The sequence below is a fragment of the Macaca fascicularis genome, chromosome 17 (assembly GCF_037993035.2).
Source record: "Macaca fascicularis isolate 582-1 chromosome 17, T2T-MFA8v1.1".
Classification (NCBI taxonomy): domain Eukaryota; kingdom Metazoa; phylum Chordata; class Mammalia; order Primates; family Cercopithecidae; genus Macaca; species Macaca fascicularis.
The window spans coordinates 31,651,397-31,663,430 of NC_088391.1; the positions used below are offsets into that span (position 1 = coordinate 31,651,397).

The 12,034-nt window shown below is 43.5% G+C and overlaps 1 pseudogene; it reads right to left on the reverse strand.

The window, feature by feature from the left end:
- Positions 1-364: 364 nt before the first annotated feature.
- Positions 365-1,201, reverse strand: LOC102120833 (ferritin heavy chain pseudogene; annotated as a pseudogene).
- Positions 1,202-12,034: the final 10,833 nt, after the last annotated feature.

The window sequence follows — 12,034 nt, forward strand, 5'->3', positions numbered from 1 at the left end:
ATTTTGTCTGTAACTTCCACTTTCCTAAAGGGTACCCCTGCCATTAAAAACCCTGTCTTCCAGCTGGGCGCAGTGGCTCACGCCTGTAATCCCAACACTTTGGGAGGCCGAGGCGGGTGGGCTGAGGCAGGAGAGCCTCTTGAGTAGCTGAGATTACAGGTGCCCACCACCATGCCCAGCTAATTTTTGTATTTTTAGTAGAGGTGGGGTTTCGCCATGTTGGCCAGGCTGGTTTTGAACTCCTGACCTCAGGTGATCCGCCCACCTTGGCCTCCCAAAGTGCTGGGACTACAGACCTGAGCCATCGCGCCGGGCCTAAAAAAATTTTTTTTTGGGGGGGGATACCAAATTTCTTTATTTGAAGGAATGGTACAAATCAAAGAACTTAAGTGGACGTTTTGGTACAACTTACAGAAAAGGTAAAGGATACCCCAACATGCATGCACTGCCTTAGTGACCAGGGAAGTCACCCCATGGCTATGGGGAAATTAGCCTGAGGCTTAGCTTTCATTATCACTGTCTCCCAGGGTGTGCTTGTCAAAGAGATACTCTGCCAAGCCTGATTCGGGTGCTCCTATCTTGCGCAAGTTGGTCACGTGGTCACCTAATTCTTTGATGGCTTTCACCTGCTCATTCAGGTAATGTGTCTCAATGAAGTCACACAAATGAGGGTCATTTTTATCAGTGGCCAGTTTGTGCCGTTCCAGTAGTGACTGATTCACATTTTTTTCCAAATGCAATGCACACTCCATCGCATTCAGGCCGCTCTCCCACCCCAGTCCTCATAGTCTGGTTTCTTGATATCCTGAAGGAAGATTCGGCCACCTAGTTGTTCTACAGCTTCATCAGTTTCTCGGCATGTTCCCTCTCCTCATGAGATTGGTGAAGAAAGTATTTGGCAAAATTCTTCAGGGCCACATCATCGCGGTCGAAGTAGCAAGACATGGACAGGTAAACGTTGGAGGCGCAGAGCTCCAGGCTGATCTGGCGGTTGATGGCGGCCTCTGAGTCCTGGTGTTAGTTCCGGCGCACCTGCGAGGTGGACGCGGTCGTCATGGCGGAGGCTAAGGCCAGGCGGCGGCGGCCGTGGCTGCACGGCGCAGGAGCGGCGGCGGGGGCCTTGGGGCGGTCCAAGGGCGCGGTGAAGAGGTGACGGAGGCCTGGCTATGGGCGGGATGGGGGACGAGGGCTGGGTGCCGTCCGAGCACTGTTGAAGCAGGAAACCCCGAAGACTCTCTGCGAAGAACGTCTGGCCTAAAACATTTTTAAACAAGCAAGAAAGGATTCAGTTTACCACTCATAAATTTATCTGAAACTAATCCTGAAGGTTTTATTCCAGTGGGAAAAACAAAAAATCTAGCCAGGCATGGTGGCACATACCTATAGCTCCAACTACTCAGTAGGGTGAGGCAGGAGAGTCACTTGAGCCCAGGAGTTCAAGGCTAGTGTACACTGTGATCATGCCTGTGAATAGCTCCTATACTCCAGCCTGGCAACATAGCAAACCCTGTCTCTGAAAGAAAAAAAAAAGTAAGTCTGAGATGTTAAGAAAAGGGTTAGCCACGGGAGGAGGATTTGCTCCTAGTGTTACTGGATCTCCAACCTCCCCCACGCCATTTTTTCCCTTCCTTGGAGATCTAGATGGTTCACGCCCACAGCTGCCCTGCCCTGCTGATGGTTCTCTGGTCATTCCAACTGCGGCAGTCTCTCACTGCCTGCCTCTTCTCAGGATGCCACCTCTGCTGCCAGTGTGGGTGGGTGGACGTGGTGCCCCCCCATCCTGCTGCTACTGCTGTTGCCAGTTTTTCCCTCAACTGCTGCCAAAACACACGTGTGTCTTTTTATTACTATAAATTGATTGATAAAAGTTCAAATATATGAACTTAAAAGTTCACTATTTAGCTCACAATGATATAATTACAAGTAATTAAAATTTTACTTTTTGTGAGTTTTATACCATAAAACCACTTTAAAAATAATTTTTCCTTAATAATAAAGTAATATATGCTCATTATAGAACATTTGAAAACAAAATTGCTCCATTCCTGTTCATCAGCTTGGGGTACAAAAGGAAATCTCATTTGGTCAATATTAAATTAGATGGTTATGTAGCCTGGGCACGGTGGTTGATGCCTATAATCCCAGCAGGTTGGGAGGCCAAGGTGGGTGGATCACCTGAGGTCAGGAGTTCAAGAGCAGCAGGGCCAACATGAAATCCCGTTTCTACTAAAAAAAAAAATACAAAAAATTAGCCAGGCGTGTTGGCGGGCGCCTGAAGTCCCAGCTACTCAAGAGGCTGAGACAGGAGAATGGCGTGAACCCGGGAGGCGGAATTTGCAGTGAACTGCGATCGCACCACTGCACTCCAGCCTGGGAGACAGAGTGAGACTCCGTCTCAAAAACAAAAACAAACAAAAAGAAATTATAATAAAAATTGAATAGAAACAATTTAATGTAGTTCAATTTACTGTACATGTGTTGTTGAACAATTTGAAGATTTCTTTCAGATACCCATGACACTTCAGAGTGTAACTTCTAAAAATAAGCTTGTGCTTCCCTACAAAACCCAAAATATAATTATTATACCTAAGAAAGCAATTCCCTAAAAAAACTAATATCAAGTCTATGTTCAGATTTCCCCAAGTGCCCACAAAATGTTTTTTATAGCCCTTCTTTTTCTGATTCAGAATCCAATCAAGACTGATGCATTGCACTTGATTATGGCTTCTTTTATTCTACATTAACCCCACATACCCTTTTGTTAAAAATGACATTGACTTTTTAAATTGATGGGGCCGGTTCTCTTGTAGAATGTAGATTGCCCTTTATTTTTTTCTGGACTATCTTTTCAAGGATGTTTAGATAAAACAGCCTTAGAAGGTGAAGACATCTCCCTCTGCAGCAAAGTAATTTAAAACCTTTTTATTGTAAAGAGCACATAAAATGTACCATTGTTAATTGTAGAGTTCAGTAGTGTTAAGTATATTCACATTGTTGTGGAACCCATCTCCGAAACGTTTTCATCTTGCAAAACTGAAACTCTGTACCCATTAACCAACACCTCCCCATCTCCCTCTCCCTCCAGCTCCTGGCAACCACTATTCTGGCTTTCTGTTTCTAGGAATTTGAGCACTTTAGGGAACCTCACATGAGAGAAATCACACAGTATTTGTCTTTTTGTGACTGGTTTATTTCACTTAGCATGATGTCCTCAAGGTTCACTCATGTTGTACCATGTGTCAGTATGTCCTTTGTAAGGATGAATAATGTTCCATTGTATATTTACAACATACATATTGTATGTTGCAAATATGCCACATTTTTCTTACCCATTCATTTATCATTAAACATTGGTAATGCTTCCATCTCTTGGCTATTGTGAATAATGCTGCTATGAACATGGCTGTACAAATATTTCTTTGAGATCCTGCTATCAATTCTTTTGGTTATATACCCAGAAGTAGAATTACTGGATCATATGGTTATTTCTATTCTTAGTTTTTTTGAGGCACCACCATGCTGTTTTTCACAGCACAACACCATTGTACATTCCCACCAACAGTGTACAAGACGGTGTACTCTGTCGCCCAGGCTGGAGTGCAGTGGCGTGATCTTGGCTCACTGCAACCTCCACCTCCTGGGTTCAAGCAATTCTCCTGATTCAACCTCCCGAGCAGCTGGGACTACAGGCACATGCCACCACGCCCGGCTACTTTTTTGTATTTTTAATAGAAACGGGGTTTCACCATGTTAGCCAGGATGGACTTGATCTCCTGACGTGATCCACCCTCCTCGGCCTCCCAAAATGCTGGGATTACAGGCGTGAGCCACCGCACCCAGCCTAACTTGTATTTTTAGTACAGACAGGATTTCACCATGTTGACTAGGCTGGTCTTGAACTCCAGCCTCAAGTGATACACCCACCTCGACCTTCTAAAGTGCTGGGATTACAGGTATGAGCCACCGCGCCCAGCCTCATTGTGTTTTTGGTTTGTGTTTCCCTAATCATTAGTGAAGTGCTTGTGGGCATGTGTATATCTTCTTTGGGGCAATGTCTTTTCAGATCTTTTGCTCATTAAAAAAAAATTGAGTTGTTTTTAATTGAGCTGTAGGAGTTCATTGTATGTTTGTATATTAACCCCTTGTCAGATGTTTGATTTACAAATATTTTTTCTCATTCTGTGCATTGCCTTTTAACTCTGTTGATTGTGTTTTTTCATGCACAGATCAAGTCAGATTTTAACATTATATATTAGCTTCTATAATTTGATATTTGAACACTTTTTCTCATACTGATCACCTTGGTTTCTAATAATATCAAAATATTTGCTTTCTCCTAAAAATACACAAAATAGTCACAAAATCAAAGTGCTATATTTACTACCAAAAATAAGATACAGTATGAAGTTCAATATGTCTTTGAAATTCTTTTTGTCCTTAGAATATACAGTGGTAAGATGTATATCTTATACAGTATTCAAAATTCATTCAAAATTCTTGTCTCTGTGTGGCTATATTACCAATTCAATATAGAGTTTGGGTAATTCATTTATTTCAGTCTGTTTTTAATTTTAGTGTTTGCTTGGCTTTTCTTTTCTTTCCTTTTCTTTTGACATGGAGTCTCGCACTGTCACCCGGGCTGGAGTGCAATGGCATGATATTCGCTCACTTCAACCTCTGCCTCCCAGGTTCAAGAGGTTCTCCTGCCTCAGTCTCCCGAGTAGCTAGGATTACAGGCATGTGCCACCACGCCCAGCTAATTTTTTGTATTTTTAGTAGAGATGGGGTTTCACTATGTTGGCCAGGCTGATCTCGAACTCCTGACCCTGTGATCCACCTGCCTCGGCCTCCCAAAGTGCTGGAATTACAGGCGTGAGCCACCATGCCTGGCATTGGTTTTTCTTTAAATATGTAAAATAGTTACATGGATTAAAAAGAAAATGTCCGCCGGGTGCGGTGGCTCAAACCTGTAATCCCAGCACTTTGGGAGGCCGAGACGGGCGGATCACAAGGTCAGGAGATCGAGACCCTCCTGGCTAACACAGTGAAACCCCGTCTCTACTAAAAAGTACAAAAAAACTAGCTGGGAGAGGTGGCGGGCGCCTGTAGTCCCAGCTACTCGGGAGGCTGAGGCAGGAGAATGGCAGGAATCCGGGAGGCGGAGCTTGCAGTGAGCTGAGATCGGGCCACTGCACTCCAGCCTGGGCGACAGAGTGAGACTCTGTCTCCAAAAAAAAAAAAAAAAAAAAAGAAAAAGAAAATGTCTATAAAAATATATATTCAGAAAAGTTTTGCTTCCATTCCTATCTCTTTTACCCCATTCCCCAAACTCCTACCCCAGAGGTGGTTTATTTGACCTTCCAGTATATATTTATGCAAAAATAAGCTACATATTTATACGTTTATATTTATATTCTTATTTCCCTCCATTCCTTACACAAAATATAACAATACTGGAATCTTGAAGCACCTTACTTTAAATGCATGAATCTTAAACTCTCTTTCTACTTAAAAATATCTGCTCCCAGCACTTTGGGAGGCCGAGGCGGGCGGATCACAAGGTCAGGAGATCGAGACCACGGTGAAACCCCGTCTCTACTAAAAATACAAAAAATTAGCCGGGCGCGGTGGCGGGCTCCTGTAGTCCCAGCTACTCAGGAGGCTGAGGCAGGAGAATGGCGTGAACCCAGGAGGCGGAGCTTGCAGTGAGCCGAGATCGCGCCACTGCACTCCAGCCTGGGCGACAGAGCGAGACTCCGTCTCAAAAAACAAAAAAAACAAACAAAACAAAACAAAACAAAAAAAATCTGCAAATAAGGGTCATAATAACCTCATGAACTTAAGAAATTGTTTGTTCTAAACAGTAAATTATGAATACCTATTTAAAAATAAGATGGAAATGAAGGATATTCATTGTATCATCATGGAAATGTATTACTATCTTACCTTTGTTGTTCTTATTCTCCTTCCCTGTCTATGGTAAATATACAGCTGCCTGAGAGAATGGATTTACAAGCCTATATTCCCATAGTACTTGGCTCATAAACCAGTTTCCCATTCATCTCATTGTTTTACAGTTATTTATATATCTTTTCCCCCAATAGTGTGTGAGCTCTGAGAGCAGGGATCATATATCCTATTCTTTTTTGTATGTCAAGCCGCATGCTACAGGGGAAAGTTCATTGTCTTTGGAATCTTGGCTGTATCACTTCCCAGCTGCATGAGTTTGTGCATGTTACTTCACCACTGTGGACTTCAGTTTTCTCATTTACAAAAAAGTAATATCCTCTTGCAGGACTCTTGATAACACTAAATGAGACCGTGTAAGTAAAGGGCCCCATGAGTGATCCAGCATCCTCTGAGCTTCCAACGCTATGGGGCCAATATTTTGTTTGTTCCTAGATTCAACTTCCCTTTCCACTGTGACATTAGCTCTTTTGATAAATTCTACATACGTATTTGTTTATTGTCTGTATCCCAACCAGTCAAAACCACCATGATATGCCTGTACTTGCTCTATTGAGAATAGATGTTCTTTGTTTCCAATTTATAGCAAAGATGGAGTTAGTGTAGGGGGTGAGTTGGTAACATCTGTTTCACAACTCTAGGGAGCAACATTCTCACAGACCAGGGTGAAAGATGGCCCCTGAGACACTGTGCAACTTGACAGCCTGGCTTTCTATCCTCCAACCTACACACCTATCTGTTTCTAAGCCGTTTTTTACTACTTTTTCTTTACCTCCTCTACCTGTGCTTAGGAACTCATGCTTTCCCTTTAGCATCGAGCTTCTTGGAGAATTTACTTACTCCATTGCTCCTCTTTTATTAGCAATTTCCTTCCTCTTTTCCATTCACTCTTCAATTAATTGCAGTCTAGCTTTTGGTTTCCCTAGATTGAAACACATTCCAGAAAAATCAGTTTAATTTCAAAGCCTTTGCACTTGCTCACTGAAACTTTTCATCGCTCTAAAACATTGGATTCATACCTCTCCCAACCCCAATTCCATATCCTCCTTACCTGATTTATTTTTTCAGAGCACTTATTCAATACATTAAATCTTCACATATTTATTTGCTTATTGTCTGTGTTCCCTGCTAGAATGTAATCCTAGAAGGCAGGGATTTTCCTTTTTTTTTTTTTTTTTTTTTTTTGACACAGAGTCTCACTCTGTCACCCAGGCTGGAGTGCAGTGGCATGATCTAGGCTCACTGCAAGCTCCGCCTCCCAGGTTCATGCCATTCTCCTGCCTCAGCCTCCTGTGTAGCTGGGACTACAGGCGCCCACCACCACGCCCGGCTAATTTTTTGTATTTTTAGTAGAGATGTGTTTTCACCGTGTTAGCCAGCATGGTCTCAATCTCTTGAACTCGTGATCTGCCCACCTCGGCCTCCCAAAGTGCTGGGATTACAGGCATGAGCCACCATGCCTGGCCAGGATTTTTATTTCCTATTTTGTTCACTGCTTTATTCCCAGTGCCTTGAATAGGAGATGCACCTAATGGGTGCTTCATGCATATTCACTGACTTGAACAAATAAATGCGTTTTCTTATCTCCACATTCATTGTGTCCTTTTCCATGTCCTCCTTGACTTCGCAGGGACACTTGACACTTGCTTCCGTGTACTTCCATGACCACACTCTCTCGTGGGTTTCCTCCTGTTTTCATACCACTTTCTTATTTCCCTTTGCCAGCTTCTTTTCTTGTTACTCTTAAATATTGGCCTGTGTTGTCCTTGTTATCTTTCTCTTCCTATTCTATGCTTTTCCAGACAAGCTTCTCTACACTCGGGGATTCAAATACCACCCACAAGGTGAAAATTCTCAAGCATATATTTCCAGCTCTTGAATGTGCTCTTCCCATCATTGAAATGGCCCCTCCCGTCTTAAATCACAACACAGTTTTTTTCTCCCCAGACTGCTCTGTATTTAGGTTAAGAACCAACACACAACTGATTCCCCAAGTCAGAAACTCAAGAGTCACCTTGAACTCCTTGCTCTCACCAGCACTCTGAAGCAGTAGGACACCAAGCTGCCCATGTTATCCCGGCTCGCTCTCTGCCCACTGCACCATCTTATCATTTCTAGCTTGTCCTGTTTCACTCACTCTCTAAAATTCCCTTGCCTCTGTCTTGCCTTCCTCTAATTCATCCCACACGTGGCAGCCAGAGCATTCATTTAAAAATGCCAAACTGCTCATGCTTCTCCCCTTAAAGAGTTCCCCTTTTTGTGATTCTTAGCTGTCTGCAGAAATCATCCAAACTTCTTGGCACAGTATGGAAGGCCCTTCAAGATCTGTCACATCCTCTACCCTGACACAAATATTCTGCATATGGTATGGACTACTTATAATTCTTTAAAGAAGCCACACTCCTTCTTATCTCCTTTGTACGTGCTATTCCCAGTGTACTTTGTACGTGCTTTTCCCAATGCACAGATGCTCTTCCATGCTTTGTCTATCTGGTGACTCCTACTCAGGTCTTCCCTGATATCCCCAGGCAGAAACAGAAGATTCCTCTGCGTCCTCTCCTACAAGTACCTCATTTACAGCACTGATTGCATTGGCAGGAATTGCTTTTCATATGTCTATCTTCCTGAAGCATCTGTGAGCCCCAGGAGGGAATAAACTTCATCCTAACCATCTTTTTGAATTTTTTTCTTGGCACAGAATGTTTATTCCAGTATATTAAGTTGAACAATAAAAATACTACTCTTCATCATCACCTCACATTTAACATGAAATTCTCATTTAAAATGTTCCCAAGATACTTTCTCGGTGGTCCAGCATTGGGTGGTTGTTATTCAATGCAGAAAGGGAGATGCCACCTAAATGTGGTGGCAGAGTGTGGCTTGTCACCCACCAAGAAGCCCGAGTTATTGTCTCTTGACCTCTATGGACTTTGTGAGGCATTTAATCCTTCAGGCTTCAGTTTCCTTAACTAAAATGAGGAGCGGAATAACCTGAGTTCTGAGATTAAACAGAAAAGTGGAACTAAAGCCTCAGCCATACTCTGTTTTGGCAACCAATTTATAAGCTTTACCATCCTAAAATAAGCTCTGTGTATTTTATGCAATTATAATTTTGTATATTCATTTAATGTGTACCGGAGTTGTAGGCAGTCATTTTATTATTTTCATTTTTATATTTTTTAGAGGCAGGGTCTCACACTGTCATCCATCCTGGAGTAGTGGTTTGACCATAGCTCACTGCAACCTTGAACTACTGGGCTCACGCAGTCCTCCTGCCTCAGACCCCTGACTACAGGCATGCGCCACCATGTCTGGGTAGCAATGAAATCTCACTATGTTGTCCAGGCTGGTGACAAACTCCTGGACTCAAGCAATCCTCCTGCCTCAGCCTTCCAAAGTCCTGGGGTTATAGGCATGAGCCACCACGCCCGGCCATAAGTGGTCATTTTAGATCCTAAATTCCGTAAGGGCCGAAGGCCGTTTGACTCTCCACATATGGTTGAGTAGAGTACCTGCACTCCATATGTATCGGCTGAACTGACTTGTATAGTGTTCAGAACACCTTCATAGCAATTTCGGAAACACAAGATGAGAAGCAGATTTGCTGTGATTTTAGTTATAAATAGCAAGGAAAAAATGTTTTTCTCCTGGTAAATGAAAGGCACCAGTTTATCCAAAGGACTGAGAAAGGATACTGATGCCTTGATCTGCTAAGTCCAAATCCTTTTGGTAAAATAGGGGTGGACAAATGGAAAAACCTGCCCTAGATGCCTTTGTGATATTTTCGTAATGCTCAGAGTAGGTGCTCTGTAAATACCTGTTGGATGAATGTTGCGTGACTGCAGTTCCTCTGTAGCTTTAAAGAGTTCCTAAGAGCAGCTAGCCATATCCCTTAATAGTACCTTTCTGCTGACAGCAGCCGGCTGTGTATGCTGTTAGTACAGTTGCGAGATGATGAAGCAGGAGAGAGGTCAATTCTGAATAAACATCTAGGAATTTAGTAAGAGAAGTTGAGCAAAGAGCTGCATAAAACAGCTGTGGATACCAGTTAATGTAAACTTCATTCAGCTATACTAACTTTTTGAAAAACAAAGGCTGATGCCTGGTTACCTGAGCACTGACTCAGGCCCACAGGTGAATTTTGGACAAAACATTTTATTTTGAATTATTTTTTGATGGGCCAATACAATCCAGTTTTCCAGAGTTTCTAACACTCTCTATTATCTGGCTTTACTCATTTACATAACCTGTGAATCTCCTCTTCCTGGTTTAGAGGAAAATTGAAACTAGAAAGAGAAATCTTTGGATGGCAAACTGGTCTGAATTTACAATTTAGTTTTCAGAATTGGTTTAACCAAGCTTTCAGAGCGGATGGGCATGTTTCTTTATCTGATTTGTCTTAAAGCTTTGTTTAGTGCTACGATCTGTGAAAGACTTAAAAAAGAAGGGCTCATGATGAGTAATTGTCCAGGGCCCCTTACAGATAGGCATATTTTCATTAATTAAGAATTGTTAGGCCGGGCGCGGTGGCTCAAGCCTGTAATCCCAGCACTTTGGGAGGTCGAGACGGGCAGATCACGAGGTCAGGAGATCGAGACCATCCTGGCTAACACGGTGAAACCCTGTCTCTACTAAAAAATACAAAAAACTAGCCGGGCCAGGTGGCGGGCGCCTATAGTCCCAGCTACTCGGGAGGCTGAGGCAGGAGAACGGCATGAACCTGGGAGGCGGAGCTTGCAGTGAGCTGAGATCCGGCCACTGCACTCCAGCCTGGGCGACAGAGCCAGACTCCGTCTCAAAAAAAAAAAAAAAAAAAAAAAAGAATTGTTGACTGGGCGTGGTGGCTCATGCCTGTAATCCCAGCACTTCGGGAGGCCAAGGCCGGCAGATCACGAGGTCAGGAGATCAGACCATCCTGGCTAACACGGTGAAAAACCGTCTCTACTATAAATACAAAACAATTAGCCGGGCGTGCTGGCAGGCACCTGTAGTCCCAGCTCCTTGGGAGGCTGAGGCAGGAGAATGGCATGAACCTGGGAGGCGGAGCTTGCAGTGAGCCAAGATCGCACCATTGCACTCCAGCCTGGGCAAAGAGTGATAATCTGAAAAAAAAAAGAAAAGAAAAGAAAAGAAAAAGCAAGGCTGGTAAAACCACGGCAAGGCTAGGGGATGACTGCAAATTTTGGATAGGCTAGGAGCCATCCTGAGACGGTTTTGTTAGGGTTGGTGGTGGTGTGCTGATGATAGGACATGCTAACAGAGGACAAGAAGGGTGACAAGATCCAGCTGGAATCAGCTGGGCCTTGAAATCAACCTGTAGAATGGCAAATCCATGCAGAAGTAGCTGCAAGTCCATATACTACTTACATTTAAGATATTCTAGGATGTTAAAGAAAGAATTTGCCAGTGTTTGTACAATAACTCAGGACCACTATTTTTATTTCTAAATATTAAAGCTAAATGGGTATCCTGTGGGCATTGAAAGGTTAACTCCAAAGACACTGGTCTGCTTGGCGTCTACATTAGGCCACTGGTATAAATAATGCCAGCTAACAAGCGTTGAGGCATTACCATGTGTGAGGCACTGGTGAAGATACTTCATGTGAATTTCATAATTTAATCTTTTATTATTGTGGTAAAAAATACATAACGTGAAAGTTACCATCTTAACAATTTCTTTTTTTTGTTTTGAGATGGAGTCTCGATGTCGTTGACCCGGGCTTGAGAGCAATTAGGCAATCTCTGCTCACTGCAACCTCCACCTCCCGGGTTCCAGCAATTCTGCCTCAGCCTCCCACCACCACGCCCCGCTAATTTTTGTATAGAGTCTCGCTCTGTCACCCAGGCTGGCGTGCAGTGGGGCAATCTCGGCTCACTGCCAGCTCCACCTCCCGGGTTCGCGCCATTCTCCTGCCTCAGCCTCCCGAGTAGCTGGGACTACGGGCACCCGCCACCACGCCCGGCTAATTTTTTGTATTTTTAGTAGAGACAGGGTTTCACTGTGTTAGCTAGGATGATCTCAATCTCTTGACCTCGTGATCCGCCCGCCTTGGCCTCTCAAAGTGCT